Below are 9,939 nucleotides of genomic sequence, written 5' to 3' on the forward strand. Positions count from 1 at the left end.
TGATATCACTTGAATTTAATACACAAATAATACACCTTATTTTGTTTTTGTCTTCTCCTATATGACCTTTCACTTATGGCTGTATTCAAACATCAAAAAGAAATTCTCACATCAAGAATATGAGAAGACAAAAACAAAATAAGGTTTTTTTTTTTTTTTTTTTTTTTTTTTTTTTTTTTTTTCATTTTACAAGCACTTGGTTTTATTGCACAGATTCAATTGAAAGTGGACTCCAGGGGAAAGTGGGCCCTGGCATAATTCAGTGGCCAGTACCCGGCCCCACCTGCATTGCTCTTCCAGAATAGAGAGCTCTGGGCAAGGGCTTGACCACTCCTTTGGAAAACAGAAGGTATTTGGGAATAGGTTAAGACATCTCAAGCATAATGTGTTCTAACTGCTCATTCATTATTGCGGTCATCTATCAGTTGCACATAGTGGCAATAAATGCACTTATTTGAAAAGGGGGGACAGTTTTTATAATCAAGTGTTTACGTGTGGCATTCAGCATATATCACATTCAGCTACATAAACTATCGTAACATAATTGTCCAACACCTGGGGAGGTGGGGGCAGGGTGCTGGGAGTGCCCTCTCTTGCTAGCATATAGCTAACAGAAATTCTTATTTGAAGAAGGAGTCCCCGTCATCTAAATCTAAGCAGTTTCTTCTTACATAAAGAAAGAAAAGGTGAAAATTACGTTACCCTGATCCTTGAGTTCCGGGACCCTTCTGACTTTCTTTGGCTGCTCCGGACGTTTCTTTCTCCCTACCTTACTTCCTGTTGGTGGTTTGTCTTCTGTGGCCTTCTCTGGAGCCCTGCTGTCTTTTTGGTCTGTGCTGGAGGATTTTTCAGCCTTTTCCGCCTTAGGTTTGCTGGGTTCCTTTGAGAGCGTCTTGTCTTCCTCCTTGCCTTTGGCCTCTGTCTTGGGTTTCTCTTCAGCTACTTGGCCTCGGTGGCCTTCACCTCTTTGGTCTCTTTTTTCTCCGATGCTGCCACTGCTGCCTCCTTCTCTGCTGGTTTGCTGGGTTCCTTGGCCTTGGCATCATCTGGTTCCTTCTTGGCCGCCTCTGTCTTCCTTTGGGTTTAGCATCTTCCTTCATCTCCACCTTGGCAGGAACCTCCTTCTCTGGGGTGGCTGTTTTTTTCTTATCTTCAACCTCTTCCTTTTTGGCTTTGACTTTGGATTCTTTGGGCTTTTTCGACGGCAGGTTCCTTTTTCTCCACCTCAGGCTTTGGAGCCTCCTTCTTGGGTGCCTCCTCTTTCTTGCTGTCCTCCTCCGTTTTTGGCATGGTGGGAGCTTTCTCTTCTTCTACCTTCTTTGGGGGCTCTTTGACTTTCACCTTCTGGGGCTTCTCCTCCTTCATTGGAGACTTCACCTCTCTTTTCTTTGGGATCTCCTTCTCAGGGGCCTTGGCATCCTCCTTCACGGGAGACTTCGCCTTCTCTGGGGACTTGATCTCCTCCTTTACAGGGCTTTTGGCTTTTTCAGAGGATTTGTCTGCAGGAGACTTTGCTTCCTCCTTTGCTGGAGTCTTGGCTTCTGGAGACTTCACATCAAGAGTCTTGGCCTTCTCAGGGGACTTTACATCTTCCTTCACTGGGGACTTGGCTTTCTCAGGAGACTTGACTTAGCTAGAGATTTTGCTTCTTCCTTCTCTGGGGACTTGGCCTTCTCAGGGGACTTTGCTTCTTCCTTTACTGGGGACTTGGCCTTCTCGGGAGACTTGACTTAGCTAGAGATTTTGCTTCTTCCTTCTCTGGGGACTTGGCCTTCTCAGGGGACTTTGCTTCTTCCTTCACTGGGGACTTGGCCTTCTCGGGAGACTTTACTTCAGCTAGAGATTTTGCTTCTTCCTTCTCGGGGGACTTGGCCTTCTCAGGGGACTTTGCTTTCTCCTTCACTGAGGACTTAGCCTTTTCCAGAGACTTGACCTCAGCTGGAGATTTTGCTTCTTCCTTTACTGGGGACTTGGCCTCAGCCGGTGACTTTGCCTCTTCCTTTGCTAGGGACTTGGTCTTCTCTGGAGACTTGGCCTCAGCCAGTGACTTTGCCTCTTCCTTTGCTGGGGACTTGGTCTTCTCTGGAGACTTGGCCTCAGCCAGTGACTTTGCCTCTTCCTTTGCTGGGGACTTGGTCTTCTCTGGAGACTTGGCCTCAGCCAGTGACTTTGCCTCTTTCTTCACTGGGTACTTGGCTTCCCTCTCTGGGGATGAGGCCTCTTCTGCTGGGGGAGACTTTGCTTCTTCTTCTCCCCCTTCTGCCTCCTCCTCTTAAGCCCCCTCTTCCTCCTTGCCCTCCTCCTCTTTGGCCTCTTTATCCTCTTCTTCAGTCACTTCTTCAGTCACTTGGGTCTCCTCCGTCTGTTCTTCCACAATCACAGTTTCTTTCTCAGACTTGTCTATCACTTTGATCTCTTCGCTTTTGACCTTTATGTGTGTGGACATAGAGGGAATCTTGGGGAGTTCTGGAAGTGAGAAAGGAATTGGGCCAAGCCAATCCGACACTCTTCACCTTCCAGGAGTTTTCTGTAAGCGGCTATCTCTATATTCAGAGCCATCTTGACATTGAGCAGGTCCAGGTATTCTCACAGCTGGGCTGCCATCTCCTGCTGGGTGGGAGCTGCTGGGCGTCCAGCTGCTGAATGGCTTCCTGGTAGGAGGCAATGTCGGCCTGATGATGGTCCTGCAGCTCAGAGCACTGCCTCTCCAGGGAGTCCCTGGTGCTTTTCACTGCCTCCAGCTCTGGTCCTGGCCTGCAAGTGACGCTGGTCCTCGGTTATCTCCTCCTGCGCTGAGCCCATGGTGTGTGTATTCACCTTGGCTGCCTCTGACAGTTGGTCCGGCCTCACTGGGAACCACTCGTCTGCAGCGTGCTCTGCACTGCGTGGCCTTCAAGCTGTGCGCGGATTTTGCGCAGCGCCCACGTCACGTCACACTTGAGGGCGTCCAGTGTCTCTGCCTGTACCTGCGCCTGCGCAGAGGCACAGCCCTGGATCTGGCAGAGCAGCTCGCCCACCTCCTCCTGGTGGTGGCGCCACAGACAGCTGCACTCCTCCCACAGCGCCTGCGCCTTCTTCTACAGTTCCACACCCGCCGCCTGGGCTTCCTGAACGAAGCGCGCGAGCCGCCGCGTTGGCCTTCTCACGCTGCGGGACTTAGTCGTTGAGGCGCTGGTGCACGTGTGCGATGTCCTCGAGCAGGTGCTCCTGCTCCAGGCGCAGCAGACTGCGCGCCGAGCCCAGGCACAACACGGCGCCACGCATCTCACGGACGTCGCGGTCGTCGTGGTCGTGCAGCTTGCCCATTGCGGAGCCGTCTGCCTGCTGCTACCGCGGCACCGCCGCCTCGCCCCCCAGGCTGCGGTTGTGCACCTCCAGCTACCTCACCTTGTCAATGTAGCCCGCAAAGCGGTCGTTCAGCGTCTACAGCTGCTTCTGTCTGCGCGCCGCAGCCTCTGCCACCACGTAGCCCTTCGGCTCAGCGTGTCCAGCGTTTTGATGCTCGAGGGTGCGCCTGCGCAGTGGAAGAGGTTGGGTGAGGCCGACACGGATCTCATAGGCGGACACGGATCTCATAGACTTCCACGAGTGGAAGCCGCTGGAGGAGCCGGCGGCCGAGCGTGTCCAGCCTTCTCCTCCCTGGCCCAGCGCGTAATGGAGGCTGCCGCCACTGGGCAGCGTGACGAAAGGAACGCCCAGCAGCACATCCGTGCAACCGAAGCTCGTCGTGGTCAGAGCAGGTGTGCGTGGCCGGGACTGGACAGGAGATACCTTTTTCTTTCTTTCTTTCTTTTTTTAATTTTAAGTACCAAAAATGTCCATTGTATTGGTCAGGGGTACAGTACAGGCACCACTTAGTTGTCCACAGGAGCTTGAGGGGCCTTGTGTGGGATGTAAGCGGAGGTGGGCGCGGGAGGGAGACCGAGCCCAGGACTCTCCTTGGGGTTGGGGGGCTTGGCCTGGGTCCTCTTTCTGGACGGACCCTAGGGCTCCGGGGACACAGGCATAGAGAGGGAATGGGGTGGACATTGGGGATAATCAGCGGAGTCCTTGGGGTGCTGATTGGGACCGAGAGTCCCGGAATTGTGGGGGACAAAAGAGCTCTGCAGCCTTGGCTAAGTGGTCACACCAACAAAAGACGGGAAGCTGGCCACCGCCCACCCCTACCACCATGGGGAGGAAGGCAGCCCAGAAGACGCTGTTTCTGCTGCGTTCCATTGACTACGTGGTGTCCCTGTTGGCTGCCGAGTGGGGCCGAGAGGAGCCCGACCTGGTGCTCCTCTCCTTGGTGCTGGGCTTCATGGAGCATTTTCTGGCTGTCAACCGCATCATCTCCACCAACGTGCCCGAGCTTACCTTCCAGCCCAGCCCCACCCCTTACCCTCCTGGCAGCCTCACCTTTCCCCTTGGGCGACCTGTCCATCCTCGCTGTCCTCTATGCCCATTTCACCACCCAGATCCGAGGTGCCGTCACTTGTCCCTCTACCCTCGAGAGGGGGGTGTCTCCAGCTGTGAGCTGGTGAAGGTCTCCAATGTCATATGGAACAGCCTTAGCCGTTCCTATTTCAAGGATTGGGCCCGCATCTAGTCCCTCTTCAGCTTCATCACAGGCACCAAATTTGACAGCTCTGATGTGGCCTTTGCTGTGGTTGGGGTTTGCCAGGCCTTGGGTGTCTGGGATGTCCTCCTCGCCCTGTCTGAGGATCATGCCTGGGTAGTGTTTGGACCCAATGGGGAGCAGACAGCTGAGGTCACCTAGCATGGCAAGGGCATTAAGAACTGCAGGTGCCAGACGGTCAACACTGGTGTGGCTAAGCGGAGCTGGCTGTACCTGAAAGGATCATACATGCGCTGTGACCGCAAGGTGGAGATGGCGTTCATGGTGTGTGCCATCAGCTCTTCCATTGACCTATATACTGACTCATTAGAGCTGCTGCAGGTACAGCAGAAGCTGCTCTGGCTGCTCTATGACCTGGGACATCTGGAAAGGTACCCCATGGCCTTAGGGAACTTGGAAGATCTAGAGGATCTGGAGCCTACTCCTGGCCAGCCAGACCCACTCACCTTCTACCACAAGGGCATTGCCTCAGCTAAAACCTATCAGGATGAACACATCTACCCCTGCATGTACGTGGCTGGCTAACACTGTCACAACCAAAATGTGTGTGAAGCCCTGCAGGCCTGGGCTGACACGGCCACTGTCATGCAGGACTACAACTACTGCCGGGAAGACGAGGAGATCCACAAGGAGTTCTTTGAAGTAGCCAATGATGTCATCCCCAGCCTGCTGAAGGAGGCAGCCAGCTTGCTAGAGGTGGACATGGAGCCGTCGCGGGGAGCAGAGCCAGGGCACCCAGAGCCAAGATTCTGTCTCCAGGACCCTGAGTGCTTTGCCCACCTGCTGCGATTCTGTGGCAGGATCTGCAAATGGGAGGAGGGCAGTCCCACGCCTGTGTTGCATGTGGGCTGGGCCACCTTCCTTGTGCAGTCCCTAGGCTGTTTCGAGGAACAGGTGCAGCAGAAGGTGAGCATAATGAGCCGGGAGGCCGAGGAGGCTGAGGCAGAGCAGCTGTGGGTTGAGGAAGCCCAGGAAGGCCGGTGGCAGGCCCCACGGCGGTCGTCCAAGCTAGAGGAGCCCCCGCCCCCCAAGAAGCCATCACTGGACAAGGGCCCAGGCGCCAGCCAGGGTGCGGTGTCAGGACTTCCCCCACCCCACCCCCAGAAACCCCTGGGACAGTCCCTGGCACAGATCAAGGCCCTGAAGGTGGCAGCACGGCTCAGGCGCCAGCGCCTGCAGCATCACCACTGCTGGAAGGTCCAGTGCTCACTTTCCAGAACAAGAAGATGAAGGGCATGAAGGAGCTGCTGGTGGCCACCAAGGTCAACTCAAGCGCCATCAAGCTGCAACTCACGGCGCAGTCCCAAGTTCAGATGAAGAAGCAGAAGGTGTCCACCCCTAGTGAATACACTCTGACTTTCCGCAAGTGGCAGCGCAAAGGCTTCTGAACTACTGGGGACTTCGGACCACTTGTGGGGACCCAGGCCCCGCCCTTAGCCCCCCTCTCTGAGCCCATGCGGTGCCCGAGCCCAAAGGGGACAGGCCTCACCCCTACAGGAACCCAACGCTCCAGGTCCCTAGTACAGTCTACATCAAACCCACAATCTTCTCCAGCTCAGAGCCCAGAGCCCTGCCCCAGTCGTTAGAATATAGGTCTCTTCCCAGAATCCCAGCCAGCCAATGGAAACCTCACCCTGGGTCCTAATTATCTTTAAAGGCGCAACCCCTGGAAACCCAAGCTCCTCCTCAAAACGAAGCTACTCACCTAGAGCCAGACCAACGTTACTCAGGGCTGGTTGCTCCGAGCTTGTAGTAGCTGAGGTTTCATCCTTAACGAGTACAGGTTCCGCCTCCAGCCTGGGAGCCTAGGACCCCACTCAATCCCTAGGAGTGTGTTTCTATACTTGAGAATTCCATATCTTGCGAATCCAAGCACCCTACCCGCAAAGAACTTGAGTCCTACTCTAGAATTTGGAAATCTAGCTTCCACTCTTTCCTATCCCGAGTCTGGGACACGGAATTCCGCCCCCAGCCTATGAGCATCCTGAGCCCCGCCCTCTTCCTGACCAAACTGGCTCCGGATAAGAGCAGGACCACCTTTCTGACCCTCTGGGAACTTCCCAGAGGTCCAGCCCATCTCAGAGCATCCCGGAGGAAATCTGCAGATGGTTGGGAGTGGGTGGCAGGAGCCTGATCTTTTCCTGTTTTGTACATAGATTTATTTTTCAGTTCCAAGAAAGATAAATACATTTTGTTAAAAAAGAAAAAGAAAAGAAAGAAAAGCGCTTAGCTAATGGCTTCTTTCCATCCAAACTACTTATAGCACCACCTTATGCACCCTGCTTCCTCTCCTTGAACCTGCAGCTGGAGTTTCTCTACAGGCTGTGGCAAGGGGGTTCCCACATAAGAGTGTCCCAAACTCTCCTGAGATGGGGCCAGTTGGGATTACAAAGAAAGAAGCACTAAACACCATTGTCGTAATTGCAAAGCATTTATTAAGAGAACTTATACAGAGAGATGTAGCATCTTCATGATGGACAGAGAAAGGATGTTCTACCTAGGTAAGTCCATGTTGAGGTAGTCGGGACAAGAATTTATATGTAGGTTTAAGGAATTTGGCTCAGAACCAATGGGGCTCAGAACCAATCTCCCTCAGTGTTTTGAGTAACAGCTTAGACACCTTTATCAGGGCCTGGATATGTTTAAGGCTCCAGCTTGGGTTCAGCCTGATGGTTAAAACATGCAGCTATGTCACAGCCGTCAAGGTATTCTGTGTTTCTTGGTCAGGACACAGAAAGAAAGCAGTGGGTTTTGAGGAACCCTATATCACCAAATTCCAGAATCCAAATAAGACACATTTTAATATGTCTAGTTCTACTTGAATTCTATTATTTTGTTAGTAGTATTATTCTTTATACCAATAAACAATGATGGATTCCCATAAGGCCTGAAAAATGGCTATGATCTGCCAAGATCAGCTCTACTTCAATATTTGGAGATTTGGATATACATTCTAGATATTACTATAGAAAATACATTTTTTTAATGTGAAAAGAAGTAATGTATTACTCAAATAACTTAAATCAAAATAGCAATGAGTTACCATTTCAACTATAAAATTGGTATTTTAAAATGAAAATATCTAGTGTTATTGAAGTTACTAAACCTATATTTACAGTGAGATAGTTGATACAAAGTTGTTATGTGAAAGTTGGATTGTTTGTATTTTTAATTGTCTACTTTTTGTTTATGTGTACTTTTTGTTTTCTATAATGAACCTGAAGTACTTTGTAGTAAAATATATACCTTAATCACCCCTCCTTTTAATTGAAAGCAGTATTGCTGTTTTAATTTCTCACTTTATGATTATCTTCTCCATACTAACTCACTCCAATTTCGTTTGTTTCTTCTTAGAAGGTCTAATTTTCATTCTAAAATTGTACATATAAGGCTTTTCAGGACTTTCTTCCTTTTCTTCATGTGCTTAATTAAATTGAGCTTAATTAATTTATTCTATCACAACAGGTTTACATTTATTATTTATTTTCTGTTTTTTCACTTTGAAAGTAAAAATTTTGTATATTAGCTACAACATTTGTTTTGAAATATGTATACAGTGTGGAATGCTATATATAACTAATTTAAAATGCATTACCTCATATGCTTTTCTTTGTGGTGATGACACAAAATCTACCATCTTAGAAATTGTTGTGAATGTAATACATTGTTAGAAAGTTCATTTCTTAGCCATTGTGATCAGATAGAAATCACATAGGTTAGAATTAATGAAACACAGCATTTATGGAGGCATAACATTGACTAATAATATTCAGCTTTTTACTAAAATAGAGGTATAAATAGAGCATGCTTTTGTTGAAGTTATACACATCATTAGTCTGTGTGGTGGATTCTTGGAAGACAGACTTTATTACTCAAAAATATATTAACAAAATGAAAACTAAAAATGTGAATTTGTTTGGTACTGTCATTATGTCTTTGGATTATTACAAATTTTTTCAAAATTTTAATATAGAGCTTCGTTTAGTATTAAAAATTCCTGACCCCCTTCTAAAACTGTTGCTTTTAGTAATTACATAGGAATATGTCTGCTCTTTCACTATCCATATGAGAGTTACATCAACTTTTGCGTAAACTATATGAGTCCTACAATGATCATAATGGTTAATTTTCTTATTCTCATTTTCATCATTCTTAGTAATAAATAATTTTTAAAAACTATGTATGAATGCTTAGTTGTATCTTTTAAATGGACTGACAGAAAAACTGTGTGCTTGAAAACAAACTTTAGCAGTCAGGTACACTGAAAAGGATACATGAAACTTAATTGCTCAAACTAGTGGGTAAAGTAAAGCAAAGATGAAAAGATATAAATGGTGATACAGAACAGATCTAAATAAGAAAACTCAAAACTGTACAACTTCTGTTAGTAATTTCATAAGTCCCTGTGTATCTGGGAGATTTCCAGAAACATTAGTTATTAAAACATTGGTTGGTTAGAAAATACATGCTATGTAAGTGTTGAATGATAACACATGCAAGAAAATGAAAGCGATCATTTTACAACGTTTTACATGAAGGCTGAGAAAATATATTCATTTATTTTCTTAATAAAGTTCCTATGCATTTTGATTATAAAAGTATCATTAATATTTTTCTAATGAAATATAAATTGTATAGAAATGCAAGTGAGTAAAAGCAGTGTACATTAAGAAAAATGAGAAAACAGCATGCTATATGCAACTTAATTGATATATGCAACTCAATAATGTGCAATTTAAATATATAAATTTAAATAAAAATTATTAAAATATTTAATACCTCGGCTGACATCCTGAAATGCATTTATTTATATTTAGATGTATACAAAGAATTATGTATTTATTGTCTTTCTTATACATTATAAACAGGGTAATATTTATGGTGTTCTTAGTCAAAAAAATAAGCCAAAAAGGTACTATTGAAAATGAGGAATGAAAAGATAATGTAACAAGAATTGGGCTGAGATAATAGTTTCCTTGACTCTTGATTGTGGTTTGAAGATAAGGAGAAGACTGCCTTGCAGAGCAACTTTAAAGAAAAAAAAATCCCTTGCAATTGGTGCACTTTTTCAGAGCTGCTGTACAATCAATTGAAGAGGGGTCTGATTCAACACATTTAGGCAAAGAAAGAAAATTGGAAACTTTTATAACTCTATTTCACCATTTACCTTTCAAAATCTAGGGAGTAGGATCCTTAGCTTTTTTTTTCTTTTTCTTTTTCTTGAAAAAGGAGGTTGAATCAGTTCCCTCTTCAATTGATTACATTGGGCAATAGTTAAAGCAATCTAAAATCAGATATGTGGAAGCTCTTCATAGCCTCAA

General features: G+C 47.1%; 2 pseudogenes across 1 annotated transcript; one reads left to right on the top strand and one right to left on the bottom strand.

The window, feature by feature from the left end:
* Positions 1 to 205: 205 nt before the first annotated feature.
* On the bottom strand, positions 206 to 4,029 carry LOC100397191 (uncharacterized; annotated as a pseudogene). Its single transcript, XR_013524779.1, has 2 exons — positions 3,841 to 4,029; positions 206 to 3,789 (listed from the first exon to the last, which is right to left on the bottom strand). The product of XR_013524779.1 is annotated as an uncharacterized LOC100397191 (transcript).
* LOC100397562 (menin pseudogene) lies at positions 2,949 to 7,988 on the top strand (annotated as a pseudogene).
* Positions 7,989 to 9,939: the final 1,951 nt, after the last annotated feature.

This window comes from Callithrix jacchus, chromosome 1 (genome assembly GCF_049354715.1).
Source record: "Callithrix jacchus isolate 240 chromosome 1, calJac240_pri, whole genome shotgun sequence".
NCBI classification, from domain to species: Eukaryota; Metazoa; Chordata; class Mammalia; order Primates; family Cebidae; genus Callithrix; species Callithrix jacchus.